We start from the raw sequence: 22099 nt of genomic DNA on the forward strand, positions 1-22099 counted from the left end.
CTGTATGACCCAGGGGCAGTGGAAGAGGAAGCGGCTGTTGTTGAATGAGAGTCATCGTCCTCCTCCTGAGCCACCAGCCGCTGATATTTGGCGACAATTGCCTCCAGCTTCCGTCGCCTGGCCCGGATAGCCAACTCCTTCCTTGATAGTTTAGAAGGAGTATCTATATGAAGAAAGAAAAACATACTGTAACCAATACTCTTTAAGATTAACACAAAACAACTCAACAGAAAGTTGTGTTACAGTAGCACTAGCAACTTGCAAGCACAGTACATAACATTTGTGGCAGGTATCTATCTAACATCCCACTTCGTCGGCCCCTGCTCTAATATTAGTGGGAGTTTCAGGAATTTTACTAGCACTATAGACTCACTAAGTTAGACTCAGACAGTACACCAGTCTTCTTCTTTTCTCTTGCTTACTGAAATTAGTATGTAAACTTGCGGAAGCCGGCATTGTGCCAGCGCAGTCAGCTTGCACCCAAGAAAAACAGACGCCAGCCATGATGACGCAGACTTGCGTTACTGTTACCAGTACATGCAGGTGGGGAAGCTCTTACTTTTCTATTACGGGTGGCACTGGTCATAAACTGTTACAAGGGCTACTGCTCAATTAATTTAACTTTCACCCTGCCCTGCCCCTGATTAGTACGAAAGGAAAATGAAGAAGATAATATGATCATCTATCCCTTCACATGATATTTACTTTTATAAGGGATGGCTTTAGGTGCTTTGTTTATATTGATTGAGTGAACACCATTAGGCCACAGATGAATATCAGAGATTAAAAAAAATTATTAACATAGGTAGTGAGTGGTCCCCGTAATCGCCGGAGGAAGGTACTTGTGACTTGACTTGATAATGTGAACTATACAATATCGATACAAAATATATGCTTTGATGCAAACTACTGTTAGTCAAGGGAGTATTCTGAAAAATTACAACTTCTACTTTCCTCGGCTTTGCTACTCTGGCACGGACATGCAGTGTTGCATGCTCTTCAAACTAACACTCTTCATCCAGTGACATCTACTCTGTCTACTCTACATACACCTATGGTATCAATGAGAAGATACCATCCAGGCATCCATCCATTCAAAGTAAATGTCAATCATTCTTCTTAATGTCTCAACTGGACAAACCTTACTTTTTCTCACCGAAAAACACCCTTTTTATTTTATTTTGTAAACGGCCACCTATGCATCCGTGCTTGACTTGCATTTGAATTTGACCCAAAGGATATATTGCGCTCACATACAATTTCTGTTTCACCCACCCAGGCAGTCCTCTTTTCTTTCTCCTTCCACCCAACCTTGCTTCAACTGGCCATGCATCAGATTCCTACCAGCCACCTCTGCTTGCATTCAAAAACACGTATCATTCTTTGCCAGTCATTAATTTAACTCACTCGTCCTTCTTCCACCCTTTTTCCCTTTTCGTTCATCCCATTCATCAAGTTCATATCTGATCTGACTTGGCTTCTCGATAAAACTTTCACAGCTAAGTTGAAGTCAAATTTAGAGGAGGCCATTGGTTACTTTTCAACTCCAGCCACTAATGCTATTGCTAATGCGAAGTCAAGGGTGACTGTCTTCTACCTGGATGACAAAAACTTAGTTCTAAATTTGAAAGTCTTCTTAGCAGTAAAGTGTACTTGTACTGTACAACATACACCCCTGCATCGAGCCTACTCGGCAATCTCAATAAGTAAGGAATATAATAGCTTACCACTGCCCGCCACTACCGAGGCATCCCCCACAGCAGTTCCAGCGGCCACTGGTGGCAACGCATCCGCCCCTGGAGTGACCACCTCCACTCTAGCCCCCGCACTGGTGTTTGTCTGTGCCGATGGTGTTGCACCTAGAAAACACATTTCATATTTTTAGATGTCATATACACCACTCCCTATTTTGTCTAGGAATGAAATTTTTTTTTACTACATAAAGAAATGTAGATATTTGTGACTCTCTAGTCTAAACTAAAAATTCTCCTTTCGGAAGGGGAGGGTATTTTTATTTATGCTTAGTAATAACATGCTACACTTTTTGGCACAACTGATGAATGCTTGCTTTTTAACTCACATTTATTTTCTCATAACAGACAGAAGATTCCCTTCTACGAACAAGAGCAATATGTTACTCATCATCATCACCACCAGTACTTCCAACCAGGTGAGGGTTCTCCCACAATTAATGTGTAAATCAGCCTCTGTTCAGTTTTCATGAGATCACCGTTTCTCTTCTATGAAGTTGATTTTAATAAATGTTTTTATAAAATGCACAATTAAAAATTAATATACAGAGCACACACAGAGCTAGTTGTTTTACTTTTAATAAAGCTTTAAAACTTACATAGACTCTGTGGTTTTTGGTCATAAGTGAGTGAGCGAAAGGGTTTGCAATTTGCAAGCATGATTCCGTGACTCTGAGAGGTCGGGACTCTGACTCTGTAGTCTTATGTTCTGGGTTGTATATTCATTGGGGATCATCGCTGCATTCGGGAGCTAAATAATAACTCTGACACACAAGCTAGTCAGTAAGAAGATTAGGGGTTAAACTTCTGTTATGACTGAGGTATGTGGAAAGTCTAAGTGCGCCTATTATCACCAATGCCCTATTTCTTGTCCATAGTTATGTAGTGCAGAATAGTCCCTGCAACAGTAGTAGTATGTCCTCCTATCCAATCAAAAAGTAAACTAGTCTCTTATTCTTGGTGGTCATTGACATTTTATTGTTGGAAATTGTCAAAAGCATAAACATTAAGAAGATTTCAATAGACATTATGGACAACCCAAAGGACTGCACTCAGTGCCTAGAGCTATTGCTGAACAGGAGTTTTGTTTAACACCTTTTGCCAACTGTGCAAGCTTAGCTAGCTATACAGACAGACTAATAATAATAAATAGTAGTAGCACAGAGAGTCATAGTAGAGGCAGGATAAGAATTTAGAAACAGTCCACAAGAAGTTCAAAGACGATTTAGGAAAAAATAGAATTATGATGAACGTTTGGAATAAATAGGTGCTGTAAAAGTTAGGGAAGTATAATTATTAATATTAACAGGAAAACTTACTGGGGCCAGCAAAGAGCCCTCGGCGGACCGATCCTGGCCTTCCTGCTCCACCGGCGTCGCGACCGTCACCTCTGTCCTCTTGCCCCTGGGAGGAGCTGATGTACATGAAAGAAAGACACAAACATGGATGATTGTTGTCAACGAAATAAAACATTACAAAAACAAATTATTTCGGGGAAATAAAGAATTATTGCACTAAATATATTGACCTATCTGATGTGGTCTACTAGATATTAGTATTGCGGACCATCTACTTGGAAAGTTATGTAACTCACTAAACCAACTACACAAAGGTTCTACTAGGACTGGCAGCACTCAGCAGCACGCGAAGTGACAAACACAGTCCGTCATGATTGCAGACCACTAAAAAATGTCCTACTAAATAACAAGTCATAATATACTCAACCTATCAATCCACCACCACTATCTCTTCTTAGTGGCAGAAGTACAAAGGAAGGACTGGACTTGAGACTCTAGTCCCTCTAGCATTACGCAATTCTGTAAAGTACACTCATACATAATGAGCACAAAATTAAAAACAAATGAGCACACAATTGAAAACAAGTAAGCATAGTAGCACCACCACTGAGTGAGCAGGCGAGCACCTGCAAACATAGAAGCTTTTGAAACATAATTTACCTGCAATGTAATCGGCAGCATTCTTGCTCTTCGGAAAAAACATATTTGCAATATAACACTGAGCAGAAGCAAACAAAGTTGTTATTAAATAGCTACTAGTACTCACCAAGCCCAGGGATGTCGATGCCAAGCAGGTCGAGCAGGTCTTGTTCCCGGTCCAGTATCTCGGACAACCAGTGTGTCACCTGGTTGTAGTGCGCCAGACCCCTGACTCCCGATACATATCCCAGCACACCTTGTCCCATAGCTGGCGACGCTCCCAGAGGCCGTACCCGGTACCAGGCCTGCCGCCTGCTGTGATGGTCTTGGGGAGGTGGTGCTGCACAAAGAAGACCAGTGTGGCCACTCCCCCGTGCTGAAGAACTCTCTGGGACTTACAGACTCCCCCCTTTAAACGCCCGCAAAGGAGCCGGCTGCTGGGTGCGTGACTCTTCCCCTTGGACTTGCCTGCTCCCTTTGCCATGGTCCTGGGTTAAAGAAAGGAAAAATAGGAAAGAATAGGGAAAAAAAAGTAAATAAAAGAAAAGAGAGAGCTAAAAAAAAGTTGTTATTAAAGTAACAAAAAGTAGAAAAAAACACAAAATAGAGATAGATATGAGTAAAAAAGATTTTCAAAAAGTTCAAACAAACAAAGGTCTACGTGGGTAAGTTTGCGCGATATTTACCCCGCGAGCATGCAGAAATGGATGCAAACACGCAATTGCACCCGGAACAGGAAATACGCAACGCGAACAGTGAAAACAAGATGGCCGTGCCCATATACGACCGCATGGGTAACTTCGAGGTAGCCGCGGTGAAACCAGCAACCTTATCATCATCACCTGCACCAGGCCCAGCCATAACATTGTCGGAATCGGATTGGATAACTCATCAAGGGTTTGCTTGTTCCAGTGTTGAGGCAAAGGAAACAAATGGTACGTAAAGTGGAGCACCTCTGGAGGACTTAGAGTGGATGGTGCGGGCCTATCTGGAAGACCCAACAGAGGTCTTCTTTGATCAGAAACCATTGGTGTATGAATAAATGAATGAATACTTTATTGTTTGGTTACTCAAAACCATTACATTAAAACCAAAGTACAAAATTACAAAATTACAAAGTTAAAACCGGAAGAGTTTCGAGAGATCAGTCTATATGAAGGCTCCCCGAACACTGGAATTACGATAGATAGAGTTCGTTGTAAAACATGGACCTGCTAAGTCTCTATATGTTCGAACCTTCAGAAGCCATCAGCAGGGACCGTGTCTGATGGATAAACTTTCCAAAAGAGGCCATGCGCTTTACCGTGGTCAGGGTGTAGAGATGGATGATCCCCTCCTTTGAGATACGTGACCCTGCTTGTCTTAGGATTGGCCTGAGATAGAGACTGCGGGCCATGCGCAGGGCTGGGCAACAGAATAGAAGGTGGGCCAATGACTCACGTTTGTACCTGCAAAGCCTACATTCCCGGACTACTGAGCCAACCTGACCAAAGGCATTTAACTCTTTGAGGGGCAGCGGGTGTAGTCTGTAGGCTAAGATCTTGTGAAGGGCGGCATGGCCCACGGCCTGCGTGAGATAATGTTTAGGATTGTGCAGATTGTGCGGTAGGCACAGGGACTCATGAAAGTCTTTTCTTACCAGAGACTCCAGATCCAGTTCCTGTGACCGCACGCGTACTATTTTTTTGATCGAGTTTTTAATGGCAGTGTAATTGACGAGTTCGGGGTTCCAAGACTCAATAGTAAGGTTGAGATGATCCTTTGCCACATTGAGAGTGGCCGACCAGGGATTCCCTGGTTCTCTGAAGATCCATTTCAGGGTTGCCTTGAGTGTGTTCTCCTGAACCACCATTGTTAGAAGTAATATTTGAGGGGCCATCTCTTCCAGATTTTGCTGGTTGAGTGAGAACTCCAGGCGGACAAGGGTGTTTCTGGTACACCTTGGTAGGTGGAATAGTCTTTTGTAGGCTCCACAATTAATTGTTTCTAGTTCTTTGTTCAGTTTGCCTGGGAATGCCTGTAGAGCGTATTTGAGGGCCGGCATTAGCTTGGCTTTGAGTACTCTTTGGATGGCCATTGTGGACGGGCTGTATAATGAGGCTTGCAGCTGGCAGATTGCATAGGTGATGGTTTTATCTTTGCCTTGGATGGTCTTTAATTGGGCGCTTGAAAGCTCAGACTCCTGGAAGCAAATGCCCAAATAGGTGTATTTTCAAGCAAGAGATGGCCAATCCTCCATTTTAATGATTTTTTCTTTGGGTAATGTCCTAAGATAATTACTTTTGACTTGGATGGATTTGCTACAAGCCTATTGTTATCGTTGTATGCGGCAAGTGCCGTCAGCGCCTTTTGTAGCCCGATTTTTGTATGGTCCAAAAGTACCAGATCGTCAGCATATTGCATGAATTGTATTTTGGTCCCACCGTTCTTTGGGACGGCCAAGGCTGCCCCAGTCAAGGCCCTCTCCATGTCCGCTGTGTATAAGTTAAACAACAACGTGGCCAGCACACACCCTTGTTTTAGGCCTCGATCTTCACGGATGCGTGGTCCCTCGACAGTTTAATTCTCACCCACATTTTTTGGTACAGGGACAGGATCACTCTTAACAGGGATGGATTGATATTCCATTGAACCAGCTTTCTCTACAGAATTGCACGATCTACCCCATTGAACGCCGCCGAATAGTCAGTAAAGCAGGCGAATAAGGGGGGGCTTTTGCGTGTCCGCGCGCGGTGGACTAAAAAGAAAGTGCGATGATATTATCGATTGTGGCGGACCCGGGTCTAAATCCAGTTTGGTAGAGTGGAAGAAGACCTTCTGCGCTCGTCCAGTCTGCGTGGTCCCTCAAGATGGCACGAGCGTAGGCTTTTCCCTCAATGTCCAAAAGGGCGATCATGCAGTAGTTTGATGGTTCAGTTTTGGGGCCTTTTTTGTGGATTGGCTGTATGAACGAGCATCTCCATGAGTCTGGTACATCCCCCAGGAGCCAGCATTCAGTATACAGGTGAGTCAGGTTTTTGGACCAAAAGTCGATGTTTGATTTGAATAAGTGTGCAGGGAGGCCATTAGGGGCCGGAGCACCATTTTGTCTGATGTTTTTTAAAATTTTGGACGCTAACAATTTTCCCGGCAGGGCATTCTTCTCAGTGGTTGGGTCTAGATCGGTTTCTGCGATGGATGTTTTGTTTTGCATATTAACAGGGCCGTCTTCGGTGTAGAGAGCTTTTACATGGGAAACCCAGATGGAGGCTTCAAGAGAGTTTTCTCTATGGTTTGAGCCTCGTCCCAGGTTGCTTAAAAAGTGCCAAAACTCCTGCGATTTTCCTGGGCTCAGCAAATCAAACATTTTCAGCCATTGTGCTTCGCAAAAATCTTGTTTTGCTGCCTAAACCTTCTTTGAATGACTTTTTTGGGCCTCTTGTAATAGTTTTTTGGTTGGGCTTGTGCCAATTTTGCAAAAGAGTTTGCGTTTCTTGTTCAGTTGTTTGGCACTGATTTTAATTTCTGCGTTGTGACCATATGTGGATAGAGGATGCCTATGAGTTGCACCGTTTGAATTCCCGCGAAGAATCGCCGCCAGGGTCCCTGTTATGGCGTTCCATGTTGCTATTGCTCCCTTTTTCTGTTCGCTCGGTGGCCAGCCTGTCCACTGGTTTGCCCAGTTGTTAAATGTAGTGAGTGTGGCTTGTTCCCATTTGATTCTTCTGGGGAGCTTTATTAATTCTTCGCCGTCGGCTGCTCCGATGTATTCGAGCCTGTGGCGTATGTCCACTGTGAGGTCCAGTATGATAGTTAAGGTGGCATGATCGCTGTCACTACGAGGGTGAACAGAGAAGTTTAACATTAGGGGTTGCAGTTTATCGCTTAGGATGATGTAGTCGATCGTTGTTTGGTTGTTAAATGTGGGACCGACTAAGGACCCTGGGCTGTTCTTTCGGAGGACTGAATGCGTTGTTGCCAGCTTATATAATTTTAACAGGTCGTTCAGAGTGTTAGAGGCCCCTGGCAAGTGACTTCGTGTGGTTGGTACCCCTATGTTATGGATATTGAAATCGCCAAGGATTATGCAGTCTAGAGAGGGAAATTGCAGCAATAAGGATTCTAGGTGGTTTATCAGAGTGGCCAAGTTAGATGTGGGCCCGTGGGGCTTATGATAGAGGTTGATTAGTAAAAGTAGGAAGTTTCTATTTGTCGTGCGACCGTCTTGGTGTATTAGTATGGGAAAAGGCCTCAATGGCCACTGATCACCAAGCGGGATATAAATTATTTGGCTTGCCCACTCGCGACGTGTTTTTAGTGCCGCTGGTGCCATTGTAACTTCAAAAAGGACCCGCCTCTCGCCCAAAAATGTGGAGAGGTTAACAATGATCAAGATGAATCAGCACTTCATACCACAAGATTACAAAATACGTGAATCCACACAGGAAGAGGAGGACACCAACTTAGGTGACGGAAGTTCTTCTCTGTTAGCTGATCTACTCCCGTTTCAATTCACAGAGTTTGAGGCCGAGCTCTACTTCCCTGACACCTAGTCTTGAAATAATTACTTTTTTTCTTTTTCGTCCTTATTCACTTTCATTTCTGTGTGTCTTTCTTTGTTTTGCAACTTTTATCACAACAAAACTCTAATCACAACAAATCCATTAGCAGCACTGTCTTCATCTTATTTCCATATTGAAGGTGCCACTGTCTGCATTCCTGAAGTTCACAAGATCACAACTCGGTCATGCTCCTCTATCCTCCTCCTTCAAAATCCCCCTATCCATTTCCCTCAAGGAAGATTTTCGGATTACGCAGAATCAAGAAACGGTCGCTTCGTAGACGAGTGCCCTCAAAAGAAGCGGGACTGGAATGACTGACTATGCTGACTGTTACTTCTGAAATTGACATGAGAAGCTGCCCTGTGGCCCTTCACTTAAGAATAAGATCCTGACAAAAGTGGAACAGGTAATGAATGATGAGATGGCATGCAGTGGACAACACTGGCTGTCTGGCTCTGATGAAAGCAATTGCTGTTTGTTGTGCATTAAATGAATCCTATGTGTTCTGTTATTATTTAATCTTTGACACATTAAGGGGCTGATTCCGATCCGGTAAAAAGCGCTCCGAATAGCCGTTCGGAGCGTTTTTCCCGTACAAATCGTACCCTGCAATGTCCCTCGTACGTACGACGAAGTACGATTCGCACCAGGAGCTGGACTCCATGTGAATCGTACAGAGACGTACGACTCTAATCTCCGTATGATTCTCACTCGGAACCCGCTGTATGTGACATCTGTATGGATCGCGGCTGGTTTATACCAACCAGCAAGTACGATACGTGTCGGGTACGCACAGTACGACCCTGTTTCTACCAGAGTTGAAAACAGAGTTTGGACAAAACTGGTACGGAACGGGCCCCCCGGGTACAGCGCGTACCCCCCATGATCGGAGGGGTACGGCGCGTACCCCTGCAATCATGGGGGGTACGCACCATACCCCAGGAACGCTGGGTGTACAGCGCGTACCCCATGTTTGGTGGGTATACGGCGCGTACCCCCCATGATCGCAGGAGTACACGCCATAACCCTGCGATCATGGGGGTACGCACCGTACGGTATGTATGTGATTGTGCACTTTTCCGTACGAATCACCCTTACCTGACGTGGACCGTACGACTCGCGTCCTGATACCCCGTTCCGGATCGTACTCGTCGGGTCGTACGGCATGTGTACGAGTCGTACGGTTCACTGTTTCAGCCTTGCAATATGTATGGATCGCGACGATTCAGACGGATTGACGGAATACGGATCGCACTACGCGAATCGGACGAACGGGTACGAATCCTACGGCGATGGCTCCGGATGAAAACCGTACAGACTTTTTTTCCCGAATCGGAACCGAACCCTAAATAGAATTCAAGTCTACTTTGTTTACCTGTTTATTGCAAATTGTACTTCTACTGCAGGGGCCACTACGTTGCATGATTTTTTATGTTTGGAAAATGTCCTTGGACTCACTGTGTGTAGACTGTGACTGCATGAACAACATTGAGTTTGCCAACACCAACATGATTGATGATGAGTCATGATGACCAAAGTTACATAATATCTTTACAGTCACTCACTGAGATGGATCGATCATCATTGTCAATTTACGAAAGAACTAGGGCCATTTCTTGACTGGCAAACAGGTAAACAAGTCAACAACCACCACAGCAGAACTACATGTCTGTCTAGTCGTGGTCGCGCCAGTGTAGTGTTATGCCAGACAGCGGTTCATGTAAAATTGCGGCTATATGGCTTGCTGTATAAAATTAGATCTGCTTTGTCTGTCTGTGGCTACATGGAGGTTGGTTCACCCAGTGGTACCTGCCTTGACGTTCTGCATGGCTCTAGCTTGCTGTGTGCTAATTATTATCCTGGAAACAGAGACTCAGAGTAGGCACTTTAGAAAGGATGCATGTATGTAATACTGTTGCCTCTGAAAGTGAAAGTGTTATTTTTGCACTACACACCGTACCTTATATTATTCCTCCGGGGTGTTTTAATATCCCTTTCTGTTTTTCCATTGACAGTTACAGGCCGGCGCCTACCCTGTGCGATGGGAAAAACATTAACTCAGGCTTACCATAGCAATCCGCAATTCCGCATCTGCCAGGCAGGCAGCGGACAGTGTGGTCACCAAGATTGATCGAAAGAGCGCCCGATGGAATGGAGGAGTACTGAGAATAAGAGGAATGGCTGGATGCATGCAACTTCCCAATTTGACCAGGACAACTACAACATACAGTTACAGTATCCAATTCACTTGTCAGTATCTTTTAAATAATGTTATTGTAGTGAACTTCTATGAGTGCGACTCTGTGCGTTTGCTCTCTGCTTCAAATTCATCCCTACAGCTATTTGATAAGTTTCTTTGCTATTTTTAAAACTAATGTAATGCACTACTAAGTGTTTATTCTCTCTGAGGGCAGATAGGCAAGTAAAATTGTGTAATTACTGCAGCCCTGTACTTTCTAATTGTTTAGTACTAGTTAGTAACTAGTAGTAAGTACTACTTTTCAGTAACCTAACCACCCATTTAGCAAACTACTTCATGCATGCACTTCCTTTATGTCCCTTAAAAGATGTATGGATATCTTCGATTCCAAAGATTTGTTTTTCTTCATTTGTTGTTTGTACATGCTGTGTTTTTTGTTTCTCTCTCCAAAAAACTTTCCCAAAAACCCCCATTCCCATCCATTTTTCAAACCCTGACCCTCTTCCCCTGGACTGTGTGGTTTTCATTGAGGTGTGACTAAATGACACCAATAATTCCACATGCTGGCTGGGGAGGATAAGGTCAAAAGCAACAGAAAATCAATTTCAAGGCAGGTCAAGGAATCTGAGGATATATGTTATTCTGCTTGACATGCACCTATGAATATTTGCAAATCAATTCAGAATTTCAGGTCCGTCATCGAGTGGATTCATCATCAACAACATCCTCCTACAAGTGACGAAAGCTTACTCTGCTGTGTCCTTCAGTACTAGTTCTTGTAGTAGCCATAATCCATGCAACTAGTAGTTAACTTTTGATTGAATACTTTAGCATTGCTTAGGCTACAATTTATGGCACTGTTCTTGTGTACTGTACTATCGTACTGGTTTAATGCTCTTTTCAGGCCACTCAATGTCTCATTTCCTTTTTTTCATATGCTGCTACTGCCAGTGTGTACCACTACTACTACCACCACAACAATGCCATTTCATACGTCCAGGATTCCATAGCCAACCTTAATCACCATTTGCCATGCTGCCAGCCCTGTGCCTAGCCCTATTCTCAAACACGAATCACAGATAAGATAAGCATTTTGGGGGAGGAAGAATAATGGAGTAGGAGAGACTGACGGTAGTCCTAGTAAAGTAGTAGGACAATTGAATTCACTAACTCTGTCAGTGGCACATTTGTACAAATTTGTGAGATTACTTACACAATTTGCATCAATCAGCCAGCTAACTTACATTAAAACAAACGTACGGTTAACCCCCCCTGCCTCCCCCAGAAAACAGTAAAAACGCGTATGCTATGTTTAAGTGGAAAATAAATAATTAGTTCGACCCTAACAGAAATAAACTACCCCACAAGACCCGACCCACCCCCTTCCCTAACCCCAACCAATGTCCATGAAATGTCCCCAAAAGTTCCAAAACTCCAACGCCTAATTCCCACCCCCCCAAAGGTCTTTAAAAAAGGGGCAAGGGACAGCCTCATCTATGGCAGGCGGTGTCCTGTGGCCAGGTGGTCACGCAGCTCTCTCTGGAGGGCCTTGAGCAGGACCTTCTGCCTCTCCAACTCCTGCTCAAGGTAGGCCACTCGTAGGGTTAGGCGGTACACACGCGCCTTGCAGGTACTCTGGGGGGCAGCTTTTGGTTTCGCTGCTCGGCTGCGGCAGGTGGCTGCCGGACCATGGCGCTGTTCCGCTGGAGGATTGCGCTGGCTGTATGACCCAGGGGCAGTGGAAGAGGAAGCGGCTGTTGTTGTTGAATGAGAGTCATCGTCCTCCTCCTGAGCCACCAGCCGCCGATATTTGGCGACAATTGCCTCCAGCTTCCGTCGCCTGGCCCGGATAGCCAACTCCTTCCTTGATAGTTTAGAAGGAGTATCTATATGAAGAAAGAAAAACATACTGTAACCAATACTCTTTAAGATTAACACAAAACAACTCAACAGAAAGTTGTGTCACAGTAGCACTAGCAACTTGCAAGCACAGTACATAACATTTGTGGCAGGTATCTATCTAACATCCCACTTCGTCGGCCCCTGCTCTAATATTAGTGGGAGTTTCAGGAATTTTACTAGCACTATAGACTCACTAAGTTAGACTCAGACAGTACACCAGTCTTCTTCTTTTCTCTTGCTTACTGAAATTAGTATGTAAACTTGCGGAAGCCGGCATTGTGCCAGCGCAGTCAGCTTGCACCCAAGAAAAACAGACGCCAGCCATGATGATGCAGACTTGCGTTACTGTTACCAGTACATGCAGGTGGGGAAGCTCTTACTTTTCTATTACGGGTGGCACTGGTCATAAACTGTTACAAGGGCTACTGCTCAATTAATTTAACTTTCACCCTGCCCTGCCCCTGATTACTACGAAAGGAAAATGAAGAAGATAATATGATCATCCATCCCTTCACATGATATTTACTTTTATAAGGGATGGCTTTAGGTGCTTTGTTTATATTGATTGAGTGAACACCATTAGGCCACAGATGAATATCAGAGATTAAAAAAAATTATTAACATAGGTAGTGAGTGGTCCCCGTAATCGCAGGAGGAAGGTACTTGTGACTTGACTTGATAATGTGAACTATACAATATCGATACAAAATATATGCTTTGATGCAAACTACTGTTAGTCAAGGGAGTATTCTGAAAAATTACAACTTCTACTTTCCTCGGCTTTGCTACTCTGGCACGGACATGCAGTGTTGCATGCTCTTCAAACTAACACTCTTCATCCAGTGACATCTACTCTGTCTACTCTACATACACCTATGGTATCTATGAGAAGATACCATCCAGGCATCCATCCATTCAAAGTAAATGTCAATCATTCTTCTTAATGTCTCAACTGGACAAACCTTACTTTTTCTCACCGAAAAACACCCTTTTTATTTTATTTTGTAAACGGCCACCTATGCATCCGTGCTTGACTTGCATTTGAATTTGACCCAAAGGATATATTGCGCTCACATACAATTTCTGTTTCACCCACCCAGGCAGTCCTCTTTTCTTTCTCCTTCCACCCAACCTTGCTTCAACTGGCCATGCATCAGATTCCTACCAGCCACCTCTGCTTGCATTCAAAAACACGTATCATTCTTTGCCAGTCATTAATTTAACTCACTCGTCCTTCTTCCACCCTTTTTCCCTTTTCGTTCATCCCATTCATCAAGTTCATATCTGATCTGACTTGGCTTCTCGATAAAACTTTCACAGCTAAGTTGAAGTCAAATTTAGAGGAGGCCATTGGTTACTTTTCAACTCCAGCCACTAATGCTATTGCTAATGCGAAGTCAAGGGTGACTGTCTTCTACCTGGATGACAAAAACTTAGTTCTAAATTTGAAAGTCTTCTTAGCAGTAAAGTGTACTTGTACTGTACAACATACACCCCTGCATCAAGCCTACTCGGCAATCTCAATAAGTAAGGAATATAATAGCTTACCACTGCCCGCCACTACCGAGGCATCCCCCACAGCAGTTCCAGCGGCCACTGGTGGCAACGCATCCGCCCCTGGAGTGACCACCTCCACTCTAGCCCCCGCACTGGTGTTTGTCTGTGCCGATGGTGTTGCACCTAGAAAACACATTTCATATTTTTAGATGTCATAAACACCACTCCCTATTTTGTCTAGGAATGAAATTTTTTTTTACTACATAAAGAAATGTAGATATTTGTGACTCTCTAGTCTAAACTAAAAATTCTCCTTTCGGAAGGGGAGGGTATTTTTATTTATGCTTAGTAATAACATGCTACACTTTTTGGCACAACTGATGAATGCTTGCTTTTTAACTCACATTTATTTTCTCATAACAGACAGAAGATTCCCTTCTACGAACAAGAGCAATATGTTACTCATCATCATCACCACCAGTACTTCCAACCAGGTGAGGGTTCTCCCACAATTAATGTGTAAATCAGCCACTGTTCAGTTTTCATGAGTTCACCGTTTCTCTTCTATGAAGTTGATTTTAATAAATGTTTTTATAAAATGCACAATTAAAAATTAATATACAGAGCACACACAGAGCTAGTTGTTTTACTTTTAATAAAGCTTTAAAACTTACATAGACTCTGTGGTTTTTGGTCATAAGTGAGTGAGCGAAAGGGTTTGCAATTTGCAAGCATGATTCCGTGACTCTGAGAGGTCGGGACTCTGACTCTGTAGTCTTATGTTCTGGGTTGTATATTCATTGGGGATCATCGCTGCATTCGGGAGCTAAATAATAACTCTGACACACAAGCTAGTCAGTAAGAAGATTAGGGGTTAAACTTCTGTTATGACTGAGGTATGTGGAAAGTCTAAGTGCGCCTATTATCACCAATGCCCTATTTCTTGTCCATAGTTATGTAGTGCAGAATAGTCCCTGCAACAGTAGTAGTATGTCCTCCTATCCAATCAAAAAGTAAACTAGTCTCTTATTCTTGGTGGTCATTGACATTTTATTGTTGGAAATTGTCAAAAGCATAAACATTAAGAAGATTTCAATAGACATTATGGACAACCCAAAGGACTGCACTCAGTGCCTAGAGCTATTGCTGAACAGGAGTTTTGTTTAACACCTTTTGCCAACTGTGCAAGCTTAGCTAGCTATACAGACAGACTAATAATAATAAATAGTAGTAGCACAGAGAGTCATAGTAGAGGCAGGATAAGAATTTAGAAACAGTCCACAAGAAGTTCAAAGACGATTTAGGAAAAAATAGAATTATGATGAACGTTTGGAATAAATAGGTGCTGTAAAAGTTAGGGAAGTATAATTATTAATATTAACAGGAAAACTTACTGGGGCCAGCAAAGAGCCCTCGGCGGACCGATCCTGGCCTTCCTGCTCCACCGGCGTCGCGACCGTCACCTCTGTCCTCTTGCCCCTGGGAGGAGCTGATGTACATGAAAGAAAGACACAAACATGGATGATTGTTGTCAACGAAATAAAACATTACAAAAACAAATTATTTCGGGGAAATAAAGAATTATTGCACTAAATATATTGACCTATCTGATGTGGTCTACTAGATATTAGTATTGCGGACCATCTACTTGGAAAGTTATGTAACTCACTAAACCAACTACACAAAGGTTCTACTAGGACTGGCAGCACTCAGCAGCACGCGAAGTGACAAACACAGTCCGTCATGATTGCAGACCACTAAAAAATGTCCTACTAAATAACAAGTCATAATATACTCAACCTATCAATCCACCACCACTATCTCTTCTTAGTGGCAGAAGTACAAAGGAAGGACTGGACTTGAGACTCTAGTCCCTCTAGCATTACGCAATTCTGTAAAGTACACTCATACATAATGAGCACAAAATTAAAAACAAATGAGCACACAATTGAAAACAAGTAAGCATAGTAGCACCACCACTGAGTGAGCAGGCGAGCACCTGCAAACATAGAAGCTTTTGAAACATAATTTACCTGCAATGTAATCGGCAGCATTCTTGCTCTTCGGAAAAAACATATTTGCAATATAACACTGAGCAGAAGCAAACAAAGTTGTTATTAAATAGCTACTAGTACTCACCAAGCCCAGGGATGTCGATGCCAAGCAGGTCGAGCAGGTCTTGTTCCCGGTCCAGTATCTCGGACAACCAGTGTGTCACCTGGTTGTAGTGCGCCAGACCCCTGACTCCCGATACATATCCCAGCACACCTTGTCCCATAGCTGGCGACGCTCCCAGAGGCCGTACCCGGTACCAGGCCTGCCGCCTGCTGTGATGGTCTTGGGGAGGTGGTGCTGCACAAAGAAGACCAGTGTGGCCACTCCCCCGTGCTGAAGAACTCTCTGGGACTTACAGACTCCCCCCTTTAAACGCCCGCAAAGGAGCCGGCTGCTGGGTGCGTGACTCTTCCCCTTGGACTTGCCTGCTCCCTTTGCCATGGTCCTGGGTTAAAGAAAGGAAAAATAGGAAAGAATAGGGAAAAAAAAGTAAATAAAAGAAAAGAGAGAGCTAAAAAAAAGTTGTTATTAAAGTAACAAAAAGTAGAAAAAAACACAAAATAGAGATAGATATGAGTAAAAAAGATTTTCAAAAAGTTCAAACAAACAAAGGTCTACGTGGGTAAGTTTGCGCGATATTTACCCCGCGAGCATGCAGAAATGGATGCAAACACGCAATTGCACCCGGAACAGGAAATACGCAACGCGAACAGTGAAAACAAGATGGCCGTGCCCATATACGACCGCATGGGTAACTTCGAGGTAGCCGCGGTGAAACCAGCAACCTTATCATCATCACCTGCACCAGGCCCAGCCATAACATTGTCGGAATCGGATTGGATAACTCATCAAGGGTTTGCTTGTTCCAGTGTTGAGGCAAAGGAAACAAATGGTACGTAAAGTGGAGCACCTCTGGAGGACTTAGAGTGGATGGTGCGGGCCTATCTGGAAGACCCAACAGAGGTCTTCTTTGATCAGAAACCATTGGTGTATGAATAAATGAATGAATACTTTATTGTTTGGTTACTCAAAACCATTACATTAAAACCAAAGTACAAAATTACAAAATTACAAAGTTAAAACCGGAAGAGTTTCGAGAGATCAGTCTATATGAAGGCTCCCCGAACACTGGAATTACGATAGATAGAGTTCGTTGTAAAACATGGACCTGCTAAGTCTCTATATGTTCGAACCTTCAGAAGCCATCAGCAGGGACCGTGTCTGATGGATAAACTTTCCAAAAGAGGCCATGCGCTTTACCGTGGTCAGGGTGTAGAGATGGATGATCCCCTCCTTTGAGATACGTGACCCTGCTTGTCTTAGGATTGGCCTGAGATAGAGACTGCGGGCCATGCGCAGGGCTGGGCAACAGAATAGAAGGTGGGCCAATGACTCACGTTTGTACCTGCAAAGCCTACATTCCCGGACTACTGAGCCAACCTGACCAAAGGCATTTAACTCTTTGAGGGGCAGCGGGTGTAGTCTGTAGGCTAAGATCTTGTGAAGGGCGGCATGGCCCACGGCCTGCGTGAGATAATGTTTAGGATTGTGCAGATTGTGCGGTAGGCACAGGGACTCATGAAAGTCTTTTCTTACCAGAGACTCCAGATCCAGTTCCTGTGACCGCACGCGTACTATTTTTTTGATCGAGTTTTTAATGGCAGTGTAATTGACGAGTTCGGGGTTCCAAGACTCAATAGTAAGGTTGAGATGATCCTTTGCCACATTGAGAGTGGCCGACCAGGGATTCCCTGGTTCTCTGAAGATCCATTTCAGGGTTGCCTTGAGTGTGTTCTCCTGAACCACCATTGTTAGAAGTAATATTTGAGGGGCCATCTCTTCCAGATTTTGCTGGTTGAGTGAGAACTCCAGGCGGACAAGGGTGTTTCTGGTACACCTTGGTAGGTGGAATAGTCTTTTGTAGGCTCCACAATTAATTGTTTCTAGTTCTTTGTTCAGTTTGCCTGGGAATGCCTGTAGAGCGTATTTGAGGGCCGGCATTAGCTTGGCTTTGAGTACTCTTTGGATGGCCATTGTGGACGGGCTGTATAATGAGGCTTGCAGCTGGCAGATTGCATAGGTGATGGTTTTATCTTTGCCTTGGATGGTCTTTAAATGGGCGCTTGAAAGCTCAGACTCCTGGAAGCAAATGCCCAAATAGGTGTATTTTCAAGCAAGAGATGGCCAATCCTCCATTTTAATGATTTTTTCTTTGGGTAATGTCCGAAGATAATTACTTTTGACTTGGATGGATTTGCTACAAGCCTATTGTTATCGTTGTATGCGGCAAGTGCCGTCAGCGCCTTTTGTAGCCCGATTTTTGTATGGTCCAAAAGTACCAGATCGTCAGCATATTGCATGAATTGTATTTTGGTCCCACCGTTCTTTGGGACGGCCAAGGCTGCCCCAGTCAAGGCCCTCTCCATGTCCGCTGTGTATAAGTTAAACAACAACGTGGCCAGCACACACCCTTGTTTTAGGCCTCGATCTTCACGGATGCGTGGTCCCTCGACAGTTTAATTCTCACCCACATTTTTTGGTACAGGGACAGGATCACTCTTAACAGGGATGGATTGATATTCCATTGAACCAGCTTTCTCTACAGAATTGCACGATCTACCCCATTGAACGCCGCCGAATAGTCAGTAAAGCAGGCGAATAAGGGGGGGCTTTTGCGTGTCCGCGCGCGGTGGACTAAAAAGAAAGTGCGATGATATTATCGATTGTGGCGGACCCGGGTCTAAATCCAGTTTGGTAGAGTGGAAGAAGACCTTCTGCGCTCGTCCAGTCTGCGTGGTCCCTCAAGATGGCACGAGCGTAGGCTTTTCCCTCAATGTCCAAAAGGGCGATCATGCAGTAGTTTGATGGTTCAGTTTTGGGGCCTTTTTTGTGGATTGGCTGTAAGAACGAGCATCTCCATGAGTCTGGTACATCCCCCAGGAGCCAGCATTCAGTATACAGGTGAGTCAGGTTTTTGGACCAAAAGTCGATGTTTGATTTGAATAAGTGTGCAGGGAGGCCATTAGGGGCCGGAGCACCATTTTGTCTGATGTTTTTTAAAATTTTGGACGCTAACAATTTTCCCGGCAGGGCATTCTTCTCAGTGGTTGGGTCTAGATCGGTTTCTGCGATGGATGTTTTGTTTTGCATATTAACAGGGCCGTCTTCGGTGTAGAGAGCTTTTACATGGGAAACCCAGATGGAGGCTTCAAGAGAGTTTTCTCTATGGTTTGAGCCTCGTCCCAGGTTGCTTAAAAAGTGCCAAAACTCCTGCGATTTTCCTGGGCTCAGCAAATCAAACATTTTCAGCCATTGTGCTTCGCAAAAATCTTGTTTTGCTGCCTAAACCTTCTTTGAATGACTTTTTTGGGCCTCTTGTAATAGTTTTTTGGTTGGGCTTGTGCCAATTTTGCAAAAGAGTTTGCGTTTCTTGTTCAGTTGTTTGGCACTGATTTTAATTTCTGCGTTGTGACCATATGTGGATAGAGGATGCCTATGAGTTGCACCGTTTGAATTCCCGCGAAGAATCGCCGCCAGGGTCCCTGTTATGGCGTTCCATGTTGCTATTGCTCCCTTTTTCTGTTCGCTCGGTGGCCAGCCTGTCCACTGGTTTGCCCAGTTGTTAAATGTAGTGAGTGTGGCTTGTTCCCATTTGATTCTTCTGGGGAGCTTTATTAATTCTTCGCCGTCGGCTGCTCCGATGTATTCGAGCCTGTGGCGTATGTCCACTGTGAGGTCCAGTATGATAGTTAAGGTGGCATGATCGCTGTCACTACGAGGGTGAACAGAGAAGTTTAACATTAGGGGTTGCAGTTTATGGCTTAGGATGATGTAGTCGATCGTTGTTTGGTTGTTAAATGTGGGACCGACTAAGGACCCTGGGCTGTTCTTTCGGAGGACTGAATGCGTTGTTGCCAGCTTATATAATTTTAACAGGTCGTTCAGAGTGTTAGAGGCCCCTGGCAAGTGACTTCGTGTGGTTGGTACCCCTATGTTATGGATATTGAAATCGCCAAGGATTATGCAGTCTAGAGACGGAAATTGCAGCAATAAGGATTCTAGGTGGTTTATCAGAGTGGCCAAGTTAGATGTGGGCCCGTGGGGCTTATGATAGAGGTTGATTAGTAAAAGTAGGAAGTTTCTATTTGTCGTGCGACCGTCTTGGTGTATTAGTATGGGAAAAGGCCTCAATGGCCACTGATCACCAAGCGGGATATAAATTATTTGGCTTGCCCACTCGCGACGTGTTTTTAGTGCCGCTGGTGCCATTGTAACTTCAAAAAGGACCCGCCTCTCGCCCAAAAATGTGGAGAGGTTAACAATGATCAAGATGAATCAGCACTTCATACCACAAGATTACAAAATACGTGAATCCACACAGGAAGAGGAGGACACCAACTTAGGTGACGGAAGTTCTTCTCTGTTAGCTGATCTACTCCCGTTTCAATTCACAGAGTTTGAGGCCGAGCTCTACTTCCCTGACACCTAGTCTTGAAATAATTACTTTTTTTCTTTTTCGTCCTTATTCACTTTCATTTCTGTGTGTCTTTCTTTGTTTTGCAACTTTTATCACAACAAAACTCTAATCACAACAAATCCATTAGCAGCACTGTCTTCATCTTATTTCCATATTGAAGGTGCCACTGTCTGCATTCCTGAAGTTCACAAGATCACAACTCGGTCATGCTCCTCTATCCTCCTCCTTCAAACTCCCCCTATCCATTTCCCTCAAGGAAGATTTTCGGAATACGCAGAATCAAGAAACGGTCGCTTCGTAGACGAGTGCCCTCAAAAGAAGCGGGACTGGAATGACTGACTATGCTGACTGTTACTTCTGAAATTGACATGAGAAGCTGCCCTGTGGCCCTTCACTTAAGAATAAGATCCTGACAAAAGTGGAACAGGTAATGAATGATGAGATGGCATGCAGTGGACAACACTGGCTGTCTGGCTCTGATGAAAGCAATTGCTGTTTGTTGTGCATTAAATGAATCCTATGTGTTCTGTTATTATTTAATCTTTGACACATTAAGGGGCTGATTCCGATCCGGTAAAAAGCGCTCCGAATAGCCGTTCGGAGCGTTTTTCCCGTACAAATCGTACCCTGCAATGTCCCTCGTACGTACGACGAAGTACGATTCGCACCAGGAGCTGGACTCCATGTGAATCGTACAGAGACGTACGACTCTAATCTCCGTATGATTCTCACTCGGAACCCGCTGTATGTGACATCTGTATGGATCGCGGCTGGTTTATACCAACCAGCAAGTACGATACGTGTCGGGTACGCACAGTACGACCCTGTTTCTACCAGAGTTGAAAACAGAGTTTGGACAAAACTGGTACAGAACGGGCCCCCCGGGTACAGCGCGTACCCCCCATGATCGGAGGGGTACGGCGCGTACCCCTGCAATCATGGGGGGTACGCACCATACCCCAGGAACGCTGGGTGTACAGCGCGTACCCCATGTTTGGTGGGTATACGGCGCGTACCCCCCATGATCGCAGGAGTACACGCCATAACCCTGCGATCATGGGGGTACGCACCGTACGGTATGTATGTGATTGTGCACTTTTCCGTACGAATCACCCTTACCTGACGTGGACCGTACGACTCGCGTCCTGATACCCCGGTCCGGATCGTACTCGTCGGGTCGTACGGCATGTGTACGAGTCGTACGGTTCACTTTTTCAGCCTTGCAATATGTATGGATCGCGACGATTCAGACGGATTGACGGAATACGGATCGCACTACGCGAATCGGACGAACGGGTACGAATCCTACGGCGATGGCTCCGGATGAAAACCGTACAGACTTTTTTTCCCGAATCGGAACCGAACCCTAAATAGAATTCAAGTCTACTTTGTTTACCTGTTTATTGCAAATTGTACTTCTACTGCAGGGGCCACTACGTTGCATGATTTTTTATGTTTGGAAAATGTCCTTGGACTCACTGTGTGTAGACTGTGACTGCATGAACAACATTGAGTTTGCCAACACCAACATGATTGATGATGAGTCATGATGACCAAAGTTACATAATATCTTTACAGTCACTCACTGAGATGGATCGATCATCATTGTCAATTTACGAAAGAACTAGGGCCATTTCTTGACTGGCAAACAGGTAAACAAGTCAACAACCACCACAGCAGAACTACATGTCTGTCTAGTCGTGGTCGCGCCAGTGTAGTGTTATGCCAGACAGCGGTTC

Source organism: Lissotriton vulgaris, chromosome 2_1 (assembly GCF_964263255.1).
Source record: "Lissotriton vulgaris chromosome 2_1, aLisVul1.2, whole genome shotgun sequence".
Lineage (NCBI taxonomy): Eukaryota > Metazoa > Chordata > Amphibia > Caudata > Salamandridae > Lissotriton > Lissotriton vulgaris.